Source organism: Emydura macquarii, unplaced genomic scaffold (assembly GCF_026122565.2).
Source record: "Emydura macquarii macquarii isolate MOO-44397 ecotype Brisbane River unplaced genomic scaffold, CSIRO-AGI_Emac_v2 contig_2473, whole genome shotgun sequence".
In the NCBI taxonomy this organism is placed as follows: Eukaryota; Metazoa; Chordata; order Testudines; family Chelidae; genus Emydura; species Emydura macquarii.
Window position 1 is genome coordinate 7339392 of NW_027132610.1, and position 24958 is coordinate 7364349.

Here is a 24958-nt window from a genome sequence, read left to right on the forward strand (position 1 = left end):
AAGAGCTAAGTGTTATTATGTCTCAAAATACGACATTACATACAGTATTATACAGGCCTATTCACACACCATCACAAACCTGATTTCCCAGCAGGAGTGCAACCTATCTGCAAAACTATAAACTTCAAAATAGGTACATGAAATGTGCAAAGACTGGGAAGGTCTGTTAACCAGTATGAGACAGCTTGATTGAGGTCACAGCTATCTCCTATAATGTATCGGGTCAACACCCCACTTCCTGAAAAAGGTCTTACGATTTACTGGTAATTGATCCATGGTTTCAAATGTATTAAATTAGTCGTAATGGCTCTAGACAATATGGCACACTAACAGCTCAGTCCTGCAAGCCTGACTCACATGAGCAGTCCCTTTGACTTTTATGGGTTGCAGGACCTGGACAAGTGGGATTAGCAATACCCATACCAAAATACCCCACTCCTGGGATAAGATTATTCAAAACAATGTGTCAAGACATAATTATTCAATCCTGGGATATCTTTGTATAGCTACTCTCATACATCTTCATAAAACACTGGATACTTTTAAAAGCTTTTAAAATAACAACCGGTCTTTGATACAAACCAATAAGAGCCAAGGAATTCAGGGTAGGCAGAAACAACATCTTTTACCAGTCCTGTTGTGCCTAGAAGATCCAGCAAATAAGATATGTGAGGTCACTTGATGCTTGGAGGTTTCTGCAATACCTAGACAAAACCGAATGGATTCAGGAGGGCTTTCAGCCCCAACTCTGAATTTCCTTGCTTTCATCAGTATATTTTTCCACACAAACATTTTCTCCCTTGACTAATTTTTCCCCCATGTATTTACTCATCACAAAATAAAATAACTAAGAATATATCCTTGTAAAAACACTGGGGAAATTAAATTGGGACTATCATGCACAGTGGTTGCATCAAGCATGAAGTTTCTGTATGTGGATTTAGTGTTTGTGAAAGCTGCCAGACAGCCAACCCTGGAGAGGGGAGGGAAGTACTTTGTTTATACAAACAGGTACAGTCTGGACAGCAACAGTGGAGCATTTCCTCATTGTCATGGCAACATGGTCAAACATTAATAAAGGTAGGAAAACTTACCTGGTAGGAAAACCTCTAGATATGTTCAGTCTCCAGATCCTTTCAGTTCTTGCCTTCTCTGCTGAACTGCTAAGTACACAGTCAGTGCCAATTGGGGTGGACTTGTGATGTGGCTGCCTCTTCAATGGGAACTAGACTACCTACCATTGTTATATACAGTGGTGTTGTAGCTGTGTTGGTCCCGAGATATTAAAAAGGCAAGGTGAGTGAAGTGATATCTTTTATTGGACCTACTTCTATTTGTTGAAAGAGACACCTTCAAGCTTTCACAGAGCTCTTCTTCAGGTCTGGAAAACCTACCATCTCATTCATGAGACTAATAACTTTACTACTCCTGAGTTATGAGAAGGAACTTTTCCCCAGGTCAGATTGGCAGGGATCTTGCTGTTTTTCACCTCTCTGCAGCCTGGGGCATAGGTCACTTGCTAAGATTATTGGAGTATAATTCACTAAAAGAATTCCCAGTCATTGCTGGGGCCTCAGGCTTTGGTGTACCTTAATCCCTCCTCTTCTCTGCCTAAGGCACATAGTCTCCTGAGGGCTGTAATACTTGGATCTAATTCTGAATGCTGGGCTTGGTGTGGGATGGCTGAGTGGCATTTAGTGGCCTGTCATATACAGGAAGTTCAACTTGTCCCTTCTGACCTTGAATTCTGACTCTGTGATCTGTCCATAATAATGTCATATCAGAAGTAAACTGCTGGGTATTCTGTGTGTGAAATTCACTGCGGCACAGAGCTCCTGCAAAGTATGTGGTGAAGCTGCCAGTATCATACCAGTGAGGGGCTGTGCAGCAGGTTTGCAGCCCTACTTCTGCATCACTTAGGTCTCCACATCAGCCTCACATAAGCTGGCATGGAGGGTAATGTTTGAGGGTCGGTCAAAAGATAATTATGGGATCCATGATTATGCAAACCTGGTGGTCTCAGAATACTGGCCAAGCAGCACAAGCCTGGGAGGTCTATGGTACTACCCCATCTCGCAGGCTTGAGTACCGGGTGTAAGTGGTCTAAAAGAGCCCTTTTATTTGGCCCTGTGTAGGAGAAGTGCATGTGGATTGGAGGAGCACAGCCTGTTTGAGCACACACTTCATCCAGCTAAAATTCAATCATTCAGACTAAAGTAAAATGGGCTTCACTTTAAACACTTTCCATGTTTTAAGAGCTTGATGAGGATTCTGGCCCCAATCCAGCAAGGCACTTAAGCAGGCGATTAGCTTCAAGCAGGTGAGTAGTCTCACTGTCATCCAGACTTGACGCCAATCTGAAGTTTGTGAATGTATCATGTCTTTATATTCTGGAAATCTTGTGAGAACTGACTTTGCCATGACATTGTCAGTACATCTTGATTTAAGTTAGGTAGCGTATATGTCAAGAACAGCATTTTTATGGTAATATAGTTCTGCTTCTGGTCTGATAGAATTAGCTGTGCCAAGAGCGGGGGGAAAAAAGCAAAGCAAAAAAGTAAATACTAATTCAAAGACTGCCTTTGTCAAAGTATATATAGGCCTCAGTTACCCCTCTGGGATATTTGCTCTGGCATGTAACTGGAGGTAGAAGTAGTTTGCTTTGTTTTTGAAAGCTGGCACCATAGTTAAGGACATTTTGTGGCAATAGGTAATGAGGAAAAAAAAACACACATAAAAAGACAATAAAAGATATATTGCGGTATGAAAAGCTTTTCCCCATAGTTCACACTATTCAAGTTTAAGCAATTCAGTGTTAGTATCCCAGTCATTCTATCCTATTGAAAAAGAAAGAATTCATTCTGCTGCCTCTTGTCTTAGATTGTAAGCTCTTGGGGGAAGGACTATCCTTTTATTTGGTGTTTGTACAACACCTAGCAAAATGGGGTCATGGTCTGTGAGTGGGAGCTATAGTAATATAAATAATAGCTAACAATTAATAATTAAGAAATTAAAGCAAAAAAAAAAAACCCCAAACATCAATTTGATGTTAAATTCACTGGTTTGGGGCTTTGACCTGTGTTTTTTTTTAATCTCTGTCTTACAGAAAAGAAAAGCCATATCCATGATCCTGGCTGACAAGACCAAATTTGGCAACAAGTCAGTCATATCATAGGGCCCTATCCTGCATTTATCACCTACCAGAACAGCCTTCAACCAGAGTTTTATTTATTGAAGTAATGCAAAATCAGGCCCATTGTTAGTAATTTTAACAGTGAGATTCAGATACTTGTAGGACTCAACTAGCCTGGCCAAAGGCATCTGGATGTCTTGTCCTCATCCCCAACCAAAAGTGGCCCTCATTTGCACAATTTAGAATGAATGGGGCAATTCTGGCCTCACTTACATCCATTTGATTTTTAGCCCTGTATTTTCATTGTCTGGGGGTCGCATGGCTATAACAGAGAGTGGAATCCGACCCCACACATAGCACTACATTGCTAACTCTCAACACTTTATCATGAGTCTTGAGATATTTGGTGTTTTACTTAAAAGCCCAGCTGCTGAGCCTTCATTAAGGAGAAAAGCTTAAAAATGTGATCTCTAAATGCTTCAAAACTAGGAGGCAAACAAAGTTCAAAGTTTTAAATCTTATTTTTTGGGACCCGACTTGTGATTTTTGACTGTTTGGGGATGGCAGTATTGGGTATATTTGTGCTCCAGTTTTATAGACCATAAAATACCACACCACACTAAAGTCTACCTTCAGCTCCATCACTGCAACTCCAGTGAGTTCACAGAAGTTGCAGGGGTAAAAGAGAGGAAAACTGGACCCTTAAATAAGAATTCTGGGTGCAGTTAAGTTATCAATGCTTTCATATCCCAAAATGATGTAATTTATTATTTTAATGTGGAAAAGCCTTTTCATTTTCATCTACATCAACACATTAGTCTTTGAAAAGGAAGAAGTATCGACAAAAGATGAAAAATTACCAATAAATGAATTCTCTTTGCTCCATGAGACACTAAAACGGAAGGACAGAAGACACTATGTAGACAACTCAGAAATATTAATAAAGTTAAAATCTCCGGTTGGGTTATTTTAAGTGGTTTGTGGCCATTACAGCATTTTGTGCTTTTACTGATGTTTTTTTTAGCCTAATAGTGGCAATAATAGTACAATGCTAATGTTTCAAAGTTGATTTGGTTGATTATTTAATTTTAAAGACAAAGATCTTAAGGTTTCTGTAAAGAAAATGAACATTTAAGATAGCAAAATCTATGCAGGATCAAATCACATGCCATGTAAGTTTGCTGTCCAATGGACAATATAGACCAAAGATCTCCAAGGGCCAATAGGAGGAGGTCTCTAGCTAGCCAATGCAGAACTTTTATCCAGTAAGTGAGAAATAAATTTCAGCACATCCTGTCTATTAATGCTGAATAGCCCTGTAGTGAGGCGATGCAGCCTCCCTCTGAACCAGAGAAGGAGGGCCACTCTTTGTGCCAAGGTGGGCAGAGCCAGGCCAAGCCTACCCCTCAAAAAGTTGAGAGGCAGGACAGGAAGCATAAAAGGTTGAGGCCTCTAACTCAGTTGTGACAGGGAGACAATGAAGGAGAGATGTGTCTCCCTGACTACAGGCCCTCAGCCTCATTACCGAGTTGGGTGGTGTCCTGACCCGAACTCCAGGGAAAAGACAGCATTTGCCACCCCCTTTGGACTATACCACTTCACGCAGCTGCCCTTCAGAACCCCAGAGATGTTCCAGAGGCTGATGGACTGCCTTCTACAACCCAACACTATGTATCCAGCAGTCTATTTGGATAATGTTGTGGTATACAGCCATGGCCTGGAACACCATCTAAACCAGGTGGTGGCCGTCCTCCGTACCCTGAGCACCACCAGACTCACCACAAACTTAAAAAACAACATGCCAGAAAGGGTGGCAAGAAACCACCTACCTCAGATACCTGGACCAAGATCAGGTACACTTCCTGGTCAGTAAGGTCCAAGCGCTACAGGACTATCCAGACCTAACCAAAAAGAGGCAGGTGCGGCAATTCTTGGGTTTCGTCGGCTACTACCAACCATTCATACCCCACTTTGTGACAATTGCGGCCCCCCCACCCCCGCAACCAAATTTCTGACCAAAGCCAGCCATTGGGTATGATGGTCGGCAGAGCACGACAAAGATTTCAGGACCCTTAAGGAGCATCTGTGTCGAAAGCCAGTACTCTACAGCACCAACTTCAACCACAAATTCATTCTCCAAAACCAATGTCTCACCAGTGGGACTCAGGGCTGTCCTGTCTCAAGACGAAGGGGGTAAAGAACATTATTGTGTAACTCAGTTGGAAGCGGTTCGCAAGAGAGTGGAACAACTCAGTCATCAAGAAGGAGGCCTTGCCAACAAAGGGGCAGTAGACGCTCTCATGTACTACCTCCTTGGCACTCCCTTTGTGTTAGTTACCGACTATGCCCCCCTGAAATGGCTGAATACAATGAAAAACACCAATGCCAGACTGATGCATTGGTACCTCTCCCTACAACCCTATGCCTTCACCATTTGACATCGGGCAGAAAGGGACAACACCAGCACAGACTTTGTCCCGCTTGCGGGACAGTGAGGATGCCAGCCCCAAAAGTCTGGGGCCAGACCTGAGGAGGTGATGTGGCCTCCCTCTGAACCAGAGAGGGAGGGGCCACTCTCTTTGCCAGGGTGGGTGGAGCCAGGCTGAGCCTGCCCCTCAAACCAAAAGTTGAGAGACAGGGCCTCCAGCTCACTTGCGAGGGAGGCAGATGTGTCTCCCTGGCTACAGGCCCCTCAGCCCTGCTACTGAGCTGGGTGGTGTTCTGGCCCCGAAGGAGACAGACTGGAGAGGAGCTGCTGGTGGCTGAATACTCCAACAAGGAAGAAGGCCCTTGGACCACAGAGCCTGTCCTAGGATTGTAGTAGGAAGTAGCCCAAGGGAACCAGGCTTTAGCCCAGTTCTTGCCGTGGGCACTTGTGTCAGTGTGTTTCAGTAGGATCTCTGCTGACCCAGTGGTGGAGCCCTTTGCCACCATTAGGGCATATAAAGGCTGGAACCCTGTAAGTAGAGTGGGCCTGGGTCTCCCTATCTGCTCCTGCCACCCACCTCTAGGGTGGCAACCTTCCCACCTGTGGCCGAATGGCCTGTGCTTACTTGCCCTGCCTTGCCTGAGGGCCAGGGGCCATAGACTGCTTGCTTACCCTGCCCAAGGGCCAGAGTTCTCCTAGACTGCTTATTGGCTTATTCCCCCTGTCAAACGGTGATCTGAGTGATGCAATGAAGCGGTGTGGCCCCGCTTGGAACCAGAAGGGGAGGGGCAACCACCACCACACTACACACCCCAAAAAAAGAATGATTATATCACTTAGCGACAGTTCTCCTGCCTGACAATGCTATGTGGTAATGTTTCTATTCTTTATTATAAAGTTAGCATAGTAGATTAAAGATCAAATATTGTAACTCCTGAAGAACACATACATATGCAAGACCCAATCCGATATCCTTTAAGAGTTCCCAAACCGTGGAGATTCAGTACACACATATATGCTTAACCTCAAATGGAGTCGTGTATCAGGCCCCACATAAAAATATGACAGATTCACAAACAGAGAAAGATCTCAACTGGGCAAAAATTATAGACACTATTAAATCTGCCACAGCTACATTGTGGTGATTGTGAATTATCAGTTTTCTCCAGAGATGAAGGGCCAGACCCTAACCTAAGCAGTGTAAATCTGGAGTAATTTGATTGAAATCCAGATTCTCATCTGAGTAAGAATCTGGCTTTACACATCCTTCAACATCTCAGTAAAGCTGCAGAAGGAATCTTCTCATCTGCTACTGGTTAGGCATATGAGAAATACACATGCCCTGCTTGTTAATTATTTACAGAGCACACCTGTTGTACATGACCTTACTCTGTCAGGACCTGACGTTATCAGGCATATTCACAATGTAATGAACATGTGAACTGACAAGAGAAGGAAATGGAGAGAGATCAAATGCAACAAGAAAAACAAACATAATACTAATATTATGCTGTTAACCAGACAAACTGGGCTACCTTGTCATTTATTTACTTCATTGGTTTTGTTAGTCAGATTACACCAGCCATTTGTTCAGTAGGTAATCCTGGAGGAAAAGCCATGATTTTCCTAATGAAATTCCTAGATGGAATTGCTTCTGCCTTTGGAGCATTGCAGTGCAAGCTACATATAATGTGTATGATCAATAAAAAGTCACTACTTCCCATCAGCCAGCCAATGAGAATCTAGGATTCTGCAAATAAGAGAATCATTCCAAGAAGCTCTCAGAAAGCTGGGCAATCCTGATTAGTTGGCAAGGTCAGTTTTCCTCATAAAGGAACATTTCCTTATTAGAGGGGTGTTTTCTCCTCAACAAAATGTCTTATGATATTGATACCAGGACCTTGCATTTTGGCTTTACATTTCTTTTATGCACACTGCTTGTGAGAGGTCACTCCTATATCATAAGAGATGTTAACTTCAAGTATGCTCTTCATAGTCCAAAATAATTCGCACAACAGGAGGCATTAGTTTATAATAACTGCATTTTACCAACCAACATTGCTGCTTTCCAGGGCCCTGGCCCCACTGGAAGCAGAGCTGCACTGGTGGCTGAATTATGTCACTTTAGGGCCCTAAGCACACCTCACATGGAACCCTCATTGGCCTCCCTCCCCAAGCCATGGCCCCAACCTTTCTTGAAGTGGCAGCGAATTTCAGAGTTAAGATAGGTAGGGCAATTCAGTCTTCTTGATGCTATCATTTCAGGCTGTCCCCAGACTCAGAGGCATCACTTTATGCCTGGGTCTTGTTTTTAAACTTTTCTATCCTTCATGCATCAAAGAAATGTGCTGGGAAGACTTTTTTTAAATAAAAATGGAGATTCTGATGTCACATGACTCCAGAAGCAGGGACCTAGCCACAGTTTAAGACACATCTAGGCCCTGGAAAGATCTGTCAGGTGGCAGTTCTAGCTATCACTGTCACCATCTGAGACTTCTAGCAATCTGCTACACAGTAAAATTAGTTTAAGCCAAACCACGTGGGAAGAACAGAAGTGTCTCAGCCAAGCCTCTCACAAGTGACCAAGAAAAGAAAATGTTTACAATGTTTGAAAATTCCCAAATCCTGTCAGCCTGGCTCTTCTTCATCCTCCCCCACCCACCGCCCCCTCTGTGTCATCCTCTCAAAGATCCATAGACTCAATGACACTTTCCCCTATCTTTGTTGGTTTCTGCATGCCCATTCTCATACCAAGGAAAAGAAACAATATTGTGTGATCAACATGGCCAATTGTGTGACCAAAGTGGGCCAATTTCAAAGCTAAAAATAACTATGAGCCAAATCAGCTGGGAGAAGCCACTGGCCTGGCACCCCACTCCCTCCAGCAGTTGAAGCCCAGAGGCCCCCACCCTCAACCCTGGTATTTTTAATATGTTGGGAAGGGGAGGGGCTCAGAAAGAAAAAGGTTGAGAACCCCTCCTTTACTACGTGCCCAAAAAGCCACATTCAAGGAAGAATATATTGGTTAAAAAAAAAATCTGGTTTGAAGGGGAAGTGAAGGCAGCTTTTAAAAAAAGAAAAAGATATAACAAATGGAAAAGGGGGAAGTTGATAGTCATGAATATAAATATGAAGCTAGGAATTATAGAACATTGATAAGGGAAAGGAAAGGACACAAGGAGAAATCTATGGCTAGCAGAGTTAAGGACAATAAGGCTTTTTAAGTACATTAGGAACAAAAAGAATCCTGACAGTGGTATTGGATCATTACTAGATGGAAATGGTAGAATGATCAATAGTAATGCAGAAAAAGGCAGCAATGTTCAATAAATATTTCCGTTCTGAACAAGTGATGGAGTCATATCCTATGCTGATGATGGTAACACTCTTTCCATTCCATTAGAATCTTGGAAACATGTTAAATTAGCAGCTTAGCAGCTACTGAAGTTAGACATTTTTAAATCAGCAAGTCCAAATAACTTGCATTCAAGAGTTTTAAAGAGCTGGATGAGCTCACTAAACCATTAATGCTGATTTTCAAAACATCTTGCAACACCAGCAAAGTTCCAGAAGGCTGGAAGAAAACTAAGTCTAAATGGGATAAAATGGGTAATTAAAGGCCTGTCAGCCTGACATCAACCCCAGACAAGATAATGGAGTGGATGATACAGGACTTGAATAATTAAAGGAGGGTAATATAATTAATGGTAATCAACATGGGTGTATGGAAAACAGATCCTGTCAAACTAACTTTATATCCTTTTTGAGAAGATTATAAGTTTGGTTGATAAAGATAATAGTGTTAATATAATGTACTTACACTTCTGTAAGGCATTGACATGGTACTGCAAAACACTTCGATTAAAAAACACTAGAATGATATCAAAATTAACATGTCACACTGTGGCCAAAAGAGCTAACGCAATCCTTGGATGTATAAACGGGAATCTTGAGTAGGTGTAAAGAAGTACCTCTGTATTTGGCACTGGTGGAATCACTGCTGGAATACTATGTCCAGTTCTGGTGTCAACAATTCAAAAAGGATGTTGAAAAATTAGAGAGGGTTCAGAGAAGAGTCATGAGAATGATAAAAGGATTAGAAAACATGCCTTATAGTGATAACCTCAAGGAGCACAATCTATTTACCTTAAGAAAGAGAAGGTTAAGGAGTGATTTGATTACAGACTATAAGTACCTATTTGGAACACAAATATTTGATAATGGGCTCTTTTAATCTAGCAGAGTACAACTTGATCCAATGACTGAAAATTGAAGATAGACTAATTCATACTCGAAATAAGGCATACATTTTTAACAGTAAGGGTAATCAACCATTGGACCAGTTTGACAAGGGTTGTGGTGGATTCTTCATTACTGCCAAATTTTAAATCAAGACTGGATGTTTATCTAAAAGATCTGCTCTTGGAATTATTTTGGAGAAGTTCTATTGTCTGTTCTACATCAGGTCAGACTAGATCACAATGATCCCTTCTGGCCTTAGAATCTACAAATCATACAGTGGTTATAATGAAAGGCAAAGTCTGCAAACAACCCATACAATTAATTTGCTTATATAGTCTATTTGTCAAATAAGTATGAATATTGAACAGCTGGTAGATTGTGGCCCTAATGCCACTGTAACTGGTCACTGGAGGATCTCCTCCATGTAGGAAGATCAACCGATGGCATAGTGTCTCCCATCTACTGTCAGCAGAAAGGGCATGGTCAGCATGAAGAAAGTATACCTGAGGTTTCTCTGCACTCCACTGATCCCCTGCTGCCATATCTGCTCGTTGGGGACACTGGTAGCCAGGGTTGGCAATTTTGGTTAGAGGTATTCCTGGGTGTTTCATCACATGACAATTTTTAATTAAAGATTAATCTTTAATTCCTGGAGACTCCAGGATAATCCTAGAGGGTTGGCAACCCAACTGGTAGCCAAGGTAGCCTAAATCAGTTTTCAGGATGTTGTTTTATGTCACATTGTGCAAGAGTGGGCTCACAATTGAGCTGTATTCTGCATTTTTTGTTGGCTCTAGTCGAAGAACTAGGCTCAGAAGAGACTAATAAAATAGCCAGAACAGATATTGCAGCAGAGTGCTTTGCCAGTCTGCACGTAGCCTTGACGATTTCCAGAAATTAGTATGTGGAGGAAAGGAGAGTTTGTGGGGAAGCAACCTCGGAATACAGGAGAAAAAGCAGTAAGATATCATGAGCAAAGGAGAGAAGGGAAGATTAAATGAGAAAAATACAAAGAGACTAGAAAAAAGGAGAGATTAGTAGAGAAGAATGGCAAAGGAAGTCAGAATATATGGGACTTTGAAGACACTAAAGTTTTAGATTATGCAGTTAAAAGAAACCAGACCACAAAAAAGCATGTCTAGTTATGTTCTCTAAAGATGGCACCAAAAAGAAATCAAACCAAAATGCACTCCAATTACCTTGGCCCTGATTCTTAGCAGTGGCTGAGCTGAAAGGTGAGATAAACTAAGATCTAGTGAAATGGAGCTGCATGACATCTTTGGGGACATATTTCCCATATTTTGGGCCAAGCCAGTGATCTTAGGGTGCTCTAATTTGTGCTCTGTGGCAAGAAGCTGCTTTGGCAGCTAAGAATAGCTGGAGCACAGAAGCATTCCATCCATACGCCTGCACTAGTGTTCAGCCAGCTCTCTACTACTGTTGGCTGTACAATCTTTTAATGCCAGTAGAGTTGTCATAAAGGCGCTATAGCAGAGGCCAGAACAGAGGCGGTGGTCTCCTCCCCCTTCCCTCCACATAGTGGCAGCCTTCAATGTTTGCAGTTGCTTAGGGCTCTGGACTGCTGCTGAAGACAGCTAACAGATGGCTCTAGAAACAATCCACAGAGAATGTTTGCTTTCTCAATGCCCAGCCACTTCTTTGTTGTTCTGCTTCTGTTTCCTTTTAAATCACCTACAATCCAGTTCCATAGGCTAGCACAGACCTTTCCTACAGGTGTCCCTCCCCATTTCTCCTGATTAGCCTTTATATGCCCCAGCAGCCTTTGTGTGTGCTTAGCAACCATGGCATAGAGTATGCAGAGGATGGGGACATGGAGCAATCATGTGTGACAAAAGATGAATGGGACCCTGCTCATCTTACATTGGCTAGGCCTTTACAAAAATTAGGGCTGTCTCTACTTCCATGTAGTCTTGCTACTGTGGGAGTAAGAGCCACAGCATCTCTTCACTTTGTCATCTAAAAGGTGTGGGATGGAGACTGAACATGGGTCTGGCAGGCAGGAACTCCCAGCTTCCAATCCTGGCTGAGATACTGACAAGCTCCATGGCCTTCAGCAAAGCACTTGGGCTCCATTTCCTGATCGGTAAAATAGGGACAATACATGTCTTGCTCATAGATGAGTTCTGGAGAATGTGCAAAGAGCTCTGAAGATGAAGTGTATCATTATTCATTTCCAATCTCACCTGAAAACAGTTCATTATTCCCCTACCTACACCTCTTAATTTTGCTTTCCCTCGGTGTTTATTCATTATTTAACTCAAGCTCTGTATAATTTAACTCTCCAAAATGTTTTAAGATACAGTGTATATGAAAGATCTGTACAAAAGAGTGGAGCTGTATACAATACTTACACATGCTCACAATAGCCTCTCACCTTTTTATAGAAAAAAATTCTTTGATTTCATAAGTGATTGGGAGAAGTAGCATATAAAGAGATTAAATAAATTACTATATCACACCTCTACAGTAAGTGCCATATTCTGATTTATACCAGCTTATGCAGAATGTAGCTATTGGCTCACCAGTTTAGTTAAAAGTTCATAATAAACAGAATGTTAATATGGACATCATTTTGGAGAAAGGAAATTGACAATTAATCTCCACTAATTGCAACACATTTTCAATTATCTTGTCCAACAGTCAAATGCAAGGGGAAAACCAATGACTTATCAGTGGCCTAAAATAGTTATTTGAAAAAAATAGCCTTTACTTTAGAAGCAAGATTTTCAGCATATTTGATATTACACCTTTCATATTTATTTTTAAATTCAAATAGCTGGTCACTGTGTTGGATGATATAGACCTTTTCCAGCACCTGGCAGGGAGAGGATTAACGCTTTCTACAGAACACCACAGCTGCCTGCCCTACCTGGCTCAGCTGGAGTAATATACTGAATCCCAGAGGAATAAGCACTGTCTGCAGAGATTTATTGACCTGCTCCCTGAGAAGACTTTGGGTGAAAGAAGTTCCATCCTCAATTTAGGTATTTATGTAGCTGTCATCACCACCTATCTGATTACCGCACCAGTATTTAAAACTAAAAACAAGCTTTTTTTTTTTTCTTTCCCAGGCTGTAGGAGAAATAGCTTGTTTACTGCAGCAATTTGGTGGTAGACGGAGGTGTGACTTTGCTGCCCCTTTGCCTCCTTCAAAGCAGTGCTACAAGTTTGTACAAATTCTTTGTATCTGTATTATATATTGTTTTCTGCCATCTAATATTTTCTTCCTTCCTGTTTGTCTCTCTCATATCATTGGAGGATGGGAGAGGATGCTTTGGTTCAAGTATCAATAGCAGTAGCCTAGGCCTTGGCCCCTGATATGGGCCTTCTATGAGTTTTACAGTGTGGCAGGTCTGGGCTGTAGAGGGCAGCGTGATGTTTGTTTTGCAAAGAAAAGTTTTTAGGCCTAAAGAAGGAGTAGTGAGTATGAAAATGTTCTGCAGTGGCTCAAGGCATGAGTACCAATCTCAAGGCAAACTGCTAAAAACCATGGCACAAATCTCAAACTGGTTGGGAGTTCTATACTTAGATTTCATCAACCAATTATTTTGTCAGGCAGAATATAACACCTTCTATTTGGGACTAGCACTTCACACTAGTTAATGTGTCCGATTTATGCAGTCACAGGGGCTCACAAGGCAAATTGCTCAAATATTACCTTAAAATATAGGATACAGAGGTTTGAATGAGATTAATGCATGCAGCAACTCACAAGCATCCAACAAACACTAAACACATTCATAGAATTTTAATACTCATTTTAACAATACCAACACACAGGTGAGCCAGATTGGTTCCAGCTATGTATTTGTCAGTATTCAGGGAAGACATGGAGATCCTGACATGAGCTGGCACCTGGTCTGCCAGCATCACATGGGGAATTGTTCTTGCATTTCTTATGTCTGTCTACAGACAGAGGATCCAGTGCAAGACATGGCTGGTGCTGTGTATGGATCTGCAGATTACCTGGGAGCAAACCAAGGCGGAGAGTTCTGATAGCCCCAAGCCTCCTATCTTATTGGAGACACATTTCTGTAGTTGAAGTTTCCCAAGAAGTTGACTCTTGTGAACTTCATCACTATGAAGAGTTGAGTGTCTGAACTTGGCTGTAGCTTAGCAAAATGCCCAGGTTATTCTGCAGTCAGAGATTAATGAGAACACACTCCAAGGATTTTGACTCAATGGTATTTTTCCTGAATTTGAGCCTGAATTTACTACTGCACTTCTAGGTCCCTCTTCCCTGAGCCTGCGATAAATAAAAGTACCTTGGTCAAACAAGATGAGAACACCAGGCCTGCAGTATCAATCAGCCTAGTTTCTTCAATGCAGACCACGTCAGGAGACATGTCAGAGATAAAACAAGGATTGTGGATGGTGGAGGGCTTATTGACCCAAGATCTCAAACTGACCCTTCCCTCCTAATGCCACAGTGTATCCAGGATATGGTTATATTACAGTAGAACCTCAGTTATGAACACCAGAGTTAGAAACTGACCAGTCAACCACACACTTTGTTTGGAACTGGAAATATGCCATGAGGCAGTGCAGCAGCAGAGACAAAAAAGCAAATACTACACAGTAAAGAACCATGTTAAACATAAGCTACTAAAAAAATTAAAGGGAAAGTTTTTAAAAAGAGACTTGACAAGGTAAGGAAACAGTTTCTTTGCTTGTTTCATTTAAAAGCAAGATGGTTAAAAGCAGTATTTTTCTTCTGCATACTAAAGTTTCAAAGCTCTTAAGTCAATGTTCAGTTGTAAACTTTTGAAAGAACAACTATAATGTTTTGTTCAGAGTTACAAACAGCCTCCATTCTTGAGGTGTTCGTAATTGAGGTTCTACTATAGTTCTTTTTAAAAATTGAAACACCTGATAGCCCTCCACCTGGCAACCTTATCTGTTGCAACCACATGCTGTAAGTATGGAGAAACAGTGCAATATCTCTTTTATCAAAGCACTGGTTTAATCAGTGGGGCCAAGTCACATAATTCAGATCTGGGTCTCAAATTCCTCAAAGTTTATAGATGTTTATGTATCAGCGACGGACATCCCGTTGTCAGTAGGCAGGATCAAACCTAGTATCTCTGAAGCTTATAGTGTATGAGCCTCTACTGCATAAACTAAAAAAAAATCACATGGCCTTTAGCTAAGGTTGTAGCAGACTCATTCTCTAGCTGGGCTAAGAGTGCCACACCAAGCAGGCCTGAGTTACATTTAGAACCAGGATTTTGGTATGATTCAACATAGATATAGGGGCCAAGTGCTTATTTCAGATTAAGATCCAGATTTTCTTAAAGTTTGGGTGATGCAGAGCTATCTATACTGTAGTTCTAATACAAGTGATTTGAGTTTCCACTCAAGCCTGACAGCATAGAGTAATCCTTTGAGTGTGGGCATCATTCAGACACTGATAGCCCCCTGGGTATAATTTTCGTAGTAGTATTAAATTGAATGATGGAACACTGACCATTATTCACTAACCCAGAGACGGCACTTATTTTGGCTTCAGTGTTTTGTGAGGCCCTCGATATGCCACGGGGAGGGGAGGGGACTTTCATTCAAAGCTTCTGTATTCAAATGCATATAACTTTGTGAACACACCTTTTTAGGCTGAAATATTTCATGAGAATTCTCTACAGAAAGATGAAAGTTTCTTGTTTTTTCTTTTCCTCGTTTTGTAGCTCCTGTCTAGCTATCGAGTTACTCACCTTCATTTGAATACCCTTCCCTTCTTCCTTTCCAGGAAACTGTCATAGCACAGAAATAAAACTGCAGGCATCAACATTTTGAGACTATGTCCTAAGGGATCTCTTAACTTGTTATAACTGCACTTTCCGGTCTTGAAAGTTCATGGGCCAAATCCTCAGTAGGTGTAAATTGGCAAAGCTCCATTGAAGTTAATGGAGCTATGCTGACTCAAATCGGCTACGGATTTGGCCCTGTAAGCAGTTGTGAGCATTAATGTAATGTTTATCTTCTTAGTACAAGTGGTGTGTACCTGCTGTTTTGTTTTAAAATTCTATCATCTTAAATATCAAGCAAATGACTTCAGTTATCATCAGCAAGGATTAAGTACATCCACACTGTCTCAGTCTGAGTTTCATCATATTATCACTCCCCCTCTATAACAGCAACATTGCTCTAGTGGAGCTGCTCCCAGTCTTAGTTATTCTGGTACAAGAGGACTCTTTAATACAGTGTTCTCTGCCATTCCACAGGCTACAGAGGATTAGATGAAATGCCACTTTTCTACTTTACTGCTGCCGTAGGAGTCAGTCCATCAATGCAAGCAAGCACAGAACAATGGGAAATTATTTCTTGAAATTACAGTGTCCTCCCCTATTTGCCCTGGTCACATTATATCGTATGTGTTCTTTCAGTGTGGGGCCTCCTGCTGTTACATTTCATAGAAATAGCTGGCTGATTCTGTTTTCAATCTTCTTTTCTTGAATACCAGAGACAGGTGGACTGCAAAGTTTAATTTTCCCAATTTTCAGGGATGGTCAGACACGGGAGGAGGAAAAGGGGCTTGAGTTGGGCTAATCATCACTGGATACAGCCACACTCCCACACAAAATGTGAATTGCTCCTCTCTAAATGAGAGCAATATGCAGTCCTTTGTAAAAGGAATAATTTGAGGAGTGCACCTGTGCCAAATGAGTTCCTTCCTGTATTAATTCAAAGCAAACAGGATCTTGTTATTGGTACCTTTGTTTGCATGTTTTATTTCAGTCTTGATGTCTACAGACATATCTATTTTCTTTATTGATGAGCACACCTAGATGAATCAACCTACATTTAAAACCTGTATTAAGGATACTACCCAGAAGGCACTTTAAGCAACCATTTTAAAGATTTCAGTACAATTTTGTTCAATCTTTAAATAAAGACTAGGTATTAGGCAACCAGTCTTCATGGTCTCTTGGGTAATTGCTTATTATAGGTTTCCCTGTAATAATGACTCTGCACCCTTGAAAGCCCAGCTAGTTGTCTTTATTATTATCCTCAGTCCACTGTGATAGTTTCCTATGGTCACAGGACCTGGGTGGGCTGCCCACTGAGACCCTTTTCCAGTCCCCCAAGAGCACCCTTTTCAAGTGACTGGCCTGTGCCTCCACTTCCCTGTGGGGTGGGATCCAACAATCCAACCACTTTCTGACTGGGTTTTTGAGTTACATCCTGTTGCCAACCAGGTTACTTAGCAAGTCCAGTGGATTTGGCACCTGCAAGAGTTTCCCTCCAGGAACCAGTAGACAGGAACCATTTGCAATGATACAGAAGCAGCATCTCCAAAACAAAATAGGATTTATTTTGCCAGAAGATGCATGGCCATTTGAGAAATGGATTTAAAAAAGCAAAGAGATCTAAGCACATACAGTCTTACCCACACTTGGCATTCCCCTTGATCCCTAAAGGGTTCATCTACGCAACGGCACAAAACAAGCCAGCCAACCTACTGCAACAAGTCTCAGAGCATGGGTCAACTGACTTGGGTTGAGGGGCTCAGGCTATGGAGCTAAAAATAGCAGTGATGTTTCTGCTTGGGTTCTGAAACTGGGGTGCTGACTGGGAATGTCTACACTGCTGTTTTTAGCCAGTAGCATTAGCCCAAATCAGTTGATCTGGGCTCTGAGACTCACTGCTGCAGGACTTTTTTTGTAGGTTAGACATACTATAGGTGACATGACAGCCTCGGTGCCTCTCCATTCTCCCTGAGCACCAAGCTACAGCTTGTCTGCTGCAAACTCTGACCTTCAGTCTGCCTCTATGTCAGGTCCACAGCATGCTGACCACTCTCTTCCCTCCCTCCCCCCACACTCTCTGTAGGTCAAAGTGTTTTGATCTTGCAATTCTCAGCCTTGGCAAACAGCCATCCTCGGGATTGGGGCTGAGTAGTCCCTCTTTACAGCTACATACCCAGCTACCTTTGAGGGAAAGCTCCTTATCTAGGCCATTGTTTTACCTTTCCTGCCTGGTTTCTTTCAACAGCCCCTTTTGATCTAAGGATGCATTCAGGTAAGGTAATATCACAGAGATATACTATGTGGTACATGATATTTATAAAAAACAAACAATACAAATATTTTCCATTTCTCACCCATTATTTCCTCACATACACATCTCCATATAATTCTAAACTTCAATTATCCATCTACTACACGCCCAGAGAATTTCCTTTAGTACCCCCTTCCTACGTAAGTCTTCCATTCCCTACTCACTAAGACTATGTAATAAAGATATTCATTCTAAATATCACTCCAGTTGTGCATGATTTCCAGATGTTTCTTTATTGACAGGAAGTTAAACTCCTAACCCCCCCGGGTGAGCATCACCTTTCCCAACTACCCCTTAGCAACTCTACTGCTAACTTGGAAAGAAAAACGCTGGAGTAACTATGTACCTCATAGGTTTCCCCCTTACAATTAACTTGTTGCTTTCATCCATACAACTATGTACCTGCCTTTCTTCTCTGCCAAAATGCTTATATACACTCCATGGTGTGCTATACAATGAAGGGACGCACACACCCATAAGATGGAATCCATTACTTTTACATCATCCACCTTTTAACAAGAAATAGAATATACAGCCTCATGTACATGTTTCCCATAACCCCAAAACATGCTCATTCACTCCATGTTGACAGAATTTTTTTCTTATTGTGCTCATTCTAGGAAGTGTCCAGTTATAGGTAGCTGGATGCTCTTTTGGGTAAGGTACTGAACAGGAAGTCAGGAGGCCTGGTATTTATTCCTGGCTCTGCCACAGACTCCCTGTGTGACCTTGAAGAAGTCACTTTACTTTTTTCGTGCCTCACTTTCTCCCTCTGTAAACTGGGGCTAACTATGGATGCTTAACGGACTGTTGTGAGGTTTAGCTCATTCATGTTTGTAATGTGCTTGAAGATCTTAAGGAGGAAGATACTACAAGTTTAAAATTTGACATCAGCTAAGGATCTGCCCCCAAATTTCTAGACATCTTCTGCCAAACAGTTGAAACATGACATGTTCAGCTCCAGAGATTCTTGTGTTCTCTTGGCTGTTTTCTTGAACCGTTCACTCATCTTTTATTTATTTTCTTTTTACTCTCATTGTTCCTAGTTTTATTGTATTTTGCTGTCACGCTTCTCCCTCCCGCCTCCTGATAATTTCTGTGTAGTCTCTCTCTAATCCTTCCTAGCTGCCTATAATTCTCTTTCATATTTCAGAGCTTGGTCCTTGATCCCTTAATTGGCTTTTTACTTTTTGATCCCTTTGTATCTTTCTCTGTCAATCCATTTTCCATTTCATAGGTAGACAATAAACAAACTCTTTCAATTTATAGCTTCCTCTATATTATTTATTTTGCCCATTAATCCTTTCCAGATTGTTCCCCTTGTCTCTCCTTGGACTTTATTCCTGATTATTTACTTCCCAAGTTCTGTTCTCTCTTACTAATCCAGTTCTATTTTTGGGTAGGAGCTCATGGCTGAAGCATCACCAATCTTCTTAATGAAGTCTCCCTGCAGTTAATTTATTAACAAGTACAAGGATGAGAAGAAAGGTCACTTCTGCTCACCTCACCATGCCAGAATATCCACAATGGACCTGATTCACCTCTCATTTACACTCGATTTGTATGAGTGTAACTCCACTGAAGTCCATGAAATTACAGTAGCATCACAAAGAGAAGAATTAGTCTTAAGAGCTTTCCATATCCACAGCACTGCACAGACATGAACTAATCCACACAGCACCTTTGTGAAGCAGGTAAGTATGTATTATTCCCATATTATAGAGAGGGAAACGGAGGCAGAGAAGTGACATAACCTGCCTAAAGCCACACTGCAAACCAGTACCAAAGCTGTGATAATTAAACAGCTCATTTTCTGCAGCCCACACTGCCTATCAAAGAGATGATAGAAACTAGCCTGTCACCATCTTCTTTCCTTTCTGTGATTCACCAGTTATTGTGACCTGTGGTTTAGAGCCTTAATCTTTTATCACTGTGAGCCCTGCTACACGCACAGGTTCTGGTCACAATTGAAAGTAAGTATACTGCTCTCATGCTGGTCTCTGTTTGGCAGAAAGTGAATTGAAGAATGTTGTGATGGTGCAGAATGGCTGCAACACCCTTTCTGCTAGGCCCCACAGGGGCCAGCACAGTCCCAAAGGTTGGCAACGCTGGCTGGGTACAGGATGAAGATGGAGAAGTTTGGAGGTTTGTTACTTAAGTGCATCCCCTGAGCAGCCTCCATCAAGAAGGTTCCCCTTTCACAACTTAAAGCTGCTCCTCCTAAAATAAATCAATGGGTGTATGAACTCCAGCAACACACTTCCCCTCCCCTGGATTGAATTTGCTTTGGAGACATAACTTACACTTCCCAGTTCCACATTGGGCAAAACTACCCCAGCAATCTACAAAGCACAAGAGTGTAAAAATGTGAAAGTTCTTCTGAACTTTGCAAGAGAAGGAAGTAGAGATCTGGGAAGGTGCTGAAGGCAATGGGAGTGAGGCATACTCAGCACCTCCCAAAAGAGGCTGAGGATCTGAGGATCAGGCCATGTAGGTCTCCAGGTTCAATAGCAGAGTAGCTATTCATTGGGGGTGTACTGTAACCAAAAGGATGATTAATATACTTCTGTGTTAGACTTAAGACTATTAAATGGATTGTAGGAATGTAAAGACACTGGACCACATTCTGCTCTCAAAAACCCTGGTATAAATCAAAGTAATTCCACTGCCTTCAGTGGAGAAACTCAGGATTTATCCCAGTGAAACAGATTGTAATCTGGCCCACATAGCTAAATTCTTCAGTTAAAACAATCAGTCAGAAGTTAACCATAATGCATGAGGTGTGAAAGAAGAACTTAGCCCATCCACAGGGCTGAAAAAAACCTGGAGAGGGATAACACGAGACTATAATGCAGGGGTGGCCACACAGTGGCTCATGAGCCTCATGTGGTTCTTTTACAGTTAAAGTGCAGCTCACGGAGCCCCCTGTACCCTCCCATTCTCTGCCTATCAGACGGGGGGGTGAGGAGTGGGGAGCGTGGAGCTTCTGCCCTGTGGCAGGGTGGCGAGGCTAGAGGATTCTGTCCAATGGGGGAGGGCTTAGAGGGGGGAGGAGGGTCAGTAAGTTTGGCCACCCCTGCTATAGTGCAATGCTGCTTTCTGACCTAAGAGCTGCTCTAACCAATGCTGGTTCTGACAGTCTCTAGGAGCTGTTCTGTAGGCCAGGGGATTACCAAAGCAAAATGCACTCTGCCCACACTCCCTCCTACTCCTGCCATGGCCCCCACAACCCTCTACACAAGCACCATGTAAGAAGGTGTAGAGCTGGCTATTCCAGCTCTTCACCTGTTAAAGTTCCCCTACATAAGGAAATCCACAGTTCTCTGGCCCCTTTACACAAGACAAATCAGGGCACTAAGAGGCCAGAGAGGGAGTGAGGATCTGGCCAACAAACTGCTGAGACAGCAGTACAAGGAGCCTGCAGTTGTTTCTCAGGGGCAAGTTAACCCATGTGCAGTCCTCCACCCAGCACAAAGTTGCATTGTATTTTCCAAAGCTTCATCATGTCAGATTTATTGTCGCTGCTATTCTAATTCTATGTCATTTTCATTGTTTTTGCTATCCTCCCAGAAAATACTCTAAACTTCAGCTGGGTCAGAATGCCACAATCCCTGTCCGGTGCTCAAGCCTACAGAATCATTCTTCTAGGAGCCTAGGTTTGTTTTCTGATAGTGGAAGCTATTTAGCACTGTTGAGATCATGACCTAAAATACAAGTCTAAAATGTTTGTGGCTTTATCCTGCTATGGGCCCAAATCCTGGGTCTGTACTAAACTCCCAAAGCCAGTTTTAACTGAGTAAATCTGATTAAGGTCCCAAGCTGAGGGACCATTGTGGAGGCTGGGCATATGGAGCTTTTCTCCCATGGTTGGCCCACACTGTTTCTGGAAGAGGGTCGATGCTGTACCAGAACTGTAGAGGCAAAGATTTGGGGGACACTTTAATGTTTTTGGAATCAGCTGATTTTAGCTTTTCCATTCCCCCCTTTTATAAAACTGACGGGCACTAAGCTGAACAGAGTTCATGAGATATACAAAATACCGTTTGTTACATACAATAGGGGGCCCAGTGCATCTCCTCCCAGAGAAGCACGAGGGAGGAAGAAACTTCCATGAGGATCTCTGTATCAGCTCCAGGACTCCCCATAACTCCCCTCAGCTCCCTAGCTGCTCTGCTGTAAAGCAGCTGTGTTACATAGCCTTCCCTGGTTGTGAATCCCTGCAGGATTCCCCACTTACAAGGTGCAGCAGCTCGCAGCACCAAGGGGTCCATGAGGAGAATAATCCAGCCTGGACAACACCTTTTGTGGACCCCTCAAACCTCTACACTCCCTGTGGAGATCCTGGAACTAAAGAGCCCTCCTGTTCTTCTGTAGGGTCCCAAGAAGAGGATGTGGTGCCACAGAAGCAACTAGCACCACTTCCACATAGGGCAAGGGAGATCTATGTAGTGAGAACCTCCTCTGCACACAGCTGTCGAGTGCATTAGCTAGAGTATTAGATGGGCAATGTGCACTAAGAATTACAGCAGAGGAGCACTCAATAATAATCAGATACACATTCGGAGGATTGCAGGGCTTGAGGAAGCATAAGAAACTCACATTTCTAGTCATTAATCATCAGCTACATCATAAGGTTTAGGAACCTGCCTACACCCCAAGAAACAGTGAATAACCTACTTATGTTTCAGGGTCTGAAAGGGGGTGCACTCACAGCTCACAAGCATCCCCTGGTCAAATGTGTGCATGCCTGCACTTTCTCTCCCTGTAGCCCTCTTTGGGCTTAGGTTCTTAATTAGTCCAATAATCTATAAGTGGTCCCAGCCCTGGTAACAAGCCATATGCCAGAGCTTCCCTCCTGAAGGCAATGTCCTCATCCTCTCTGGGCCTTTCAAGACCCACCTCTTCTATTGGGCCACTAAAGAGTTCAGTTCCCCCTTCTAGGGTTCCTCAAAATCCAGGCCACTTCCCCCAGTGGCTAATGGGGGGTTGGTGAGACCCAGGCCCATCCACTACTCCAGGCCCCAGCCCATGGACCCTGTAGATAGCAGCCATTCACTGTTTCCTTTATCTAAGGCTATGGCTACACTGATGGTGACAAAGTCACAGCCATCAGATCAATTTCTCTGGATCGACTGAGCGGTCAGTGAAGACCCAACTCAGTTGATCCAGAAATCGACATACTAAGACCACCTTCGCAAGTGGCGTAGTGCTGCATCGTCGGCACAATGCAGTGAAGATGGCACACAGAAGAGGAGCCTAGAAGTCGACGGGAGTTACACAAGTTTTTTGCGTAGCTTGCATAACTCCCGTTGACTGCTGCCGAATCCCAGAAGTAAGTGTAGACAGGGTCTAAGCTACATTGCTGCTCTGATTCCCTGGGCCACTTTCCCTCACTCCCATGCTTTCTTCACCCTTATCTCAGGTTCTTGTCTTGATGGAGTCCCAACAGCCAGCCCAGAGCTCCTTCTCACTCCCTCCAGTTTCAGCCAGTGCTGTTCTGTCCAAGGTCCTGTAAGCACCCTCTGCCAGCCAGGCACACTATCCACACTCCTCCAGCTCCAGCAAGGAACTGCCCTCCCACTGGGCTCTGGCCCTGCAGCTCTTTTTATATTAGCCTGCTGGGCCCTGATTGGCTGTGTCCCACAAAGCCATTCTAGGCAACTTGGAGGACCTGCTCCACTGCCTTTCTCTGGGGTTGGGTGTCGCAGGGCCACAGGCCTCCAGCAGGGTGCCTCAGAGGGTCTGGTACACCACATCAAAGTGTCAAATGGAGCATTCCAGACAGCAGCACACTATGCTTTCTTCTGCACACACTGTCATTATCAAAAACAGAAAAGAGGTGGACTCCCCGTTAGCTCTTGGACTGAGTGAAGTACACCTGGCAGGGATGTAGAAATGTTCCTTTGTCAGCCTGGACCAATTCTTCAGATACACTAAATTGTAGTTACTGTCATAGTTTTCAAGAAGAAAATGAGTTGCCCATCACTAGGACATATGCCAGCCAGAGGCTGAGATTATACAACACAATCTTCACCTTCTTACAATTTTTGGAGTAAGATTTATCCCTATGTAATCCCGCATAAGGCCCTACATCTGCACTTCAGAACTATGATGCCTACTGCATTTTGGTATTCTGTCTCTCTTTTGTTACTGCTTGTATTTTAAAGTTATCACAAGGTGACATTGATTTTGGGTGGAGTCTTTGAACACAAACACACACACAATATCCCTAAAGCTTTTGTTTCAAATGCTCTTTGTAAATAAGATCCAGGCCTGAACCGTTAGAGGGGTCAGATGCACACTTTATAAGATTTATGTGCCTCCAGAGAGTTTGAGGTGAATGAGTGGATGAACACTGGGTTAGCAGGAGATAAAACCTGAACACTCCTACCATTTGAGGCACAGTGAATGAGTAAGGCCATTGTTATTTAACAAGCTGCATTCGATAGATTAGGAATTTAAAAACGGAGTTGCACAGGTCAATTTTCTCTACAGTGTTACAGGGCCTTATTCTCCTCTCCCTTTCACTAGTTAACACTGACTTCAGTGGAGTTAATCCTGATATACACAAGTGTAAATGAGAGCCAGATCCACTGAGCCAGATTATCAACTAGTGTAAATTAGCATAGGATCATTGAAGTCAATGGAGCTATGCTCAATTAGCACCAGCCAAGGATCTGACCCAGTGTCTTGAACATCAATAGCAAGAGTCCAAAGCAGAGTCGGGACTTATCCAAGTGGGAGGTAAGGTTCCATTCACCTGTACTTCACTGTGACATCCTGATCCAATGGTTTCCATGCTCTTACAACTGGACATTAAAAAAAAATTTTTTTTTTTTTAAGTCTTGAAAACGTAGTATGTGAAGGAGGGGAGAGTGGGCAGGAGGAATGGATATATAAAAATAATCTACAGTCTTTTTTGCTATTGAACCCATCATGAGTTGATGGTGTTGAGACTGTTCTCAGTAGCCGTGCAGCAGTCCACCATTTCTTCTTGCTTTAGATGTTGTTATTGCTTAAGGCAGGAGTTACTACACTTCAACACCAAGGGTCACCTAAGAAAGTTTCTAGGAGCCAGT

At 42.7% G+C, this 24958-nt stretch overlaps 2 long non-coding RNA genes across 2 annotated transcripts; both read left to right on the plus strand.

Moving 5' to 3' along the window:
• Window positions 1–1192: 1192 nt before the first annotated feature.
• LOC137162811 (uncharacterized) lies at window positions 1193–4055 on the plus strand. The gene is made up of 3 exons (XR_010922507.1): window positions 1193–1296; window positions 2136–2320; window positions 3107–4055. It is a non-coding gene; the product is annotated as an uncharacterized lncRNA (long non-coding RNA).
• An 8546-nt stretch (window positions 4056–12601) lies between these two features.
• On the plus strand, window positions 12602–21586 carry LOC137162810 (uncharacterized). Its single transcript, XR_010922506.1, has 5 exons — window positions 12602–12808; window positions 12896–12990; window positions 19283–19573; window positions 19891–20024; window positions 21450–21586. It is a non-coding gene; the product is annotated as an uncharacterized lncRNA (long non-coding RNA).
• Window positions 21587–24958: the final 3372 nt, after the last annotated feature.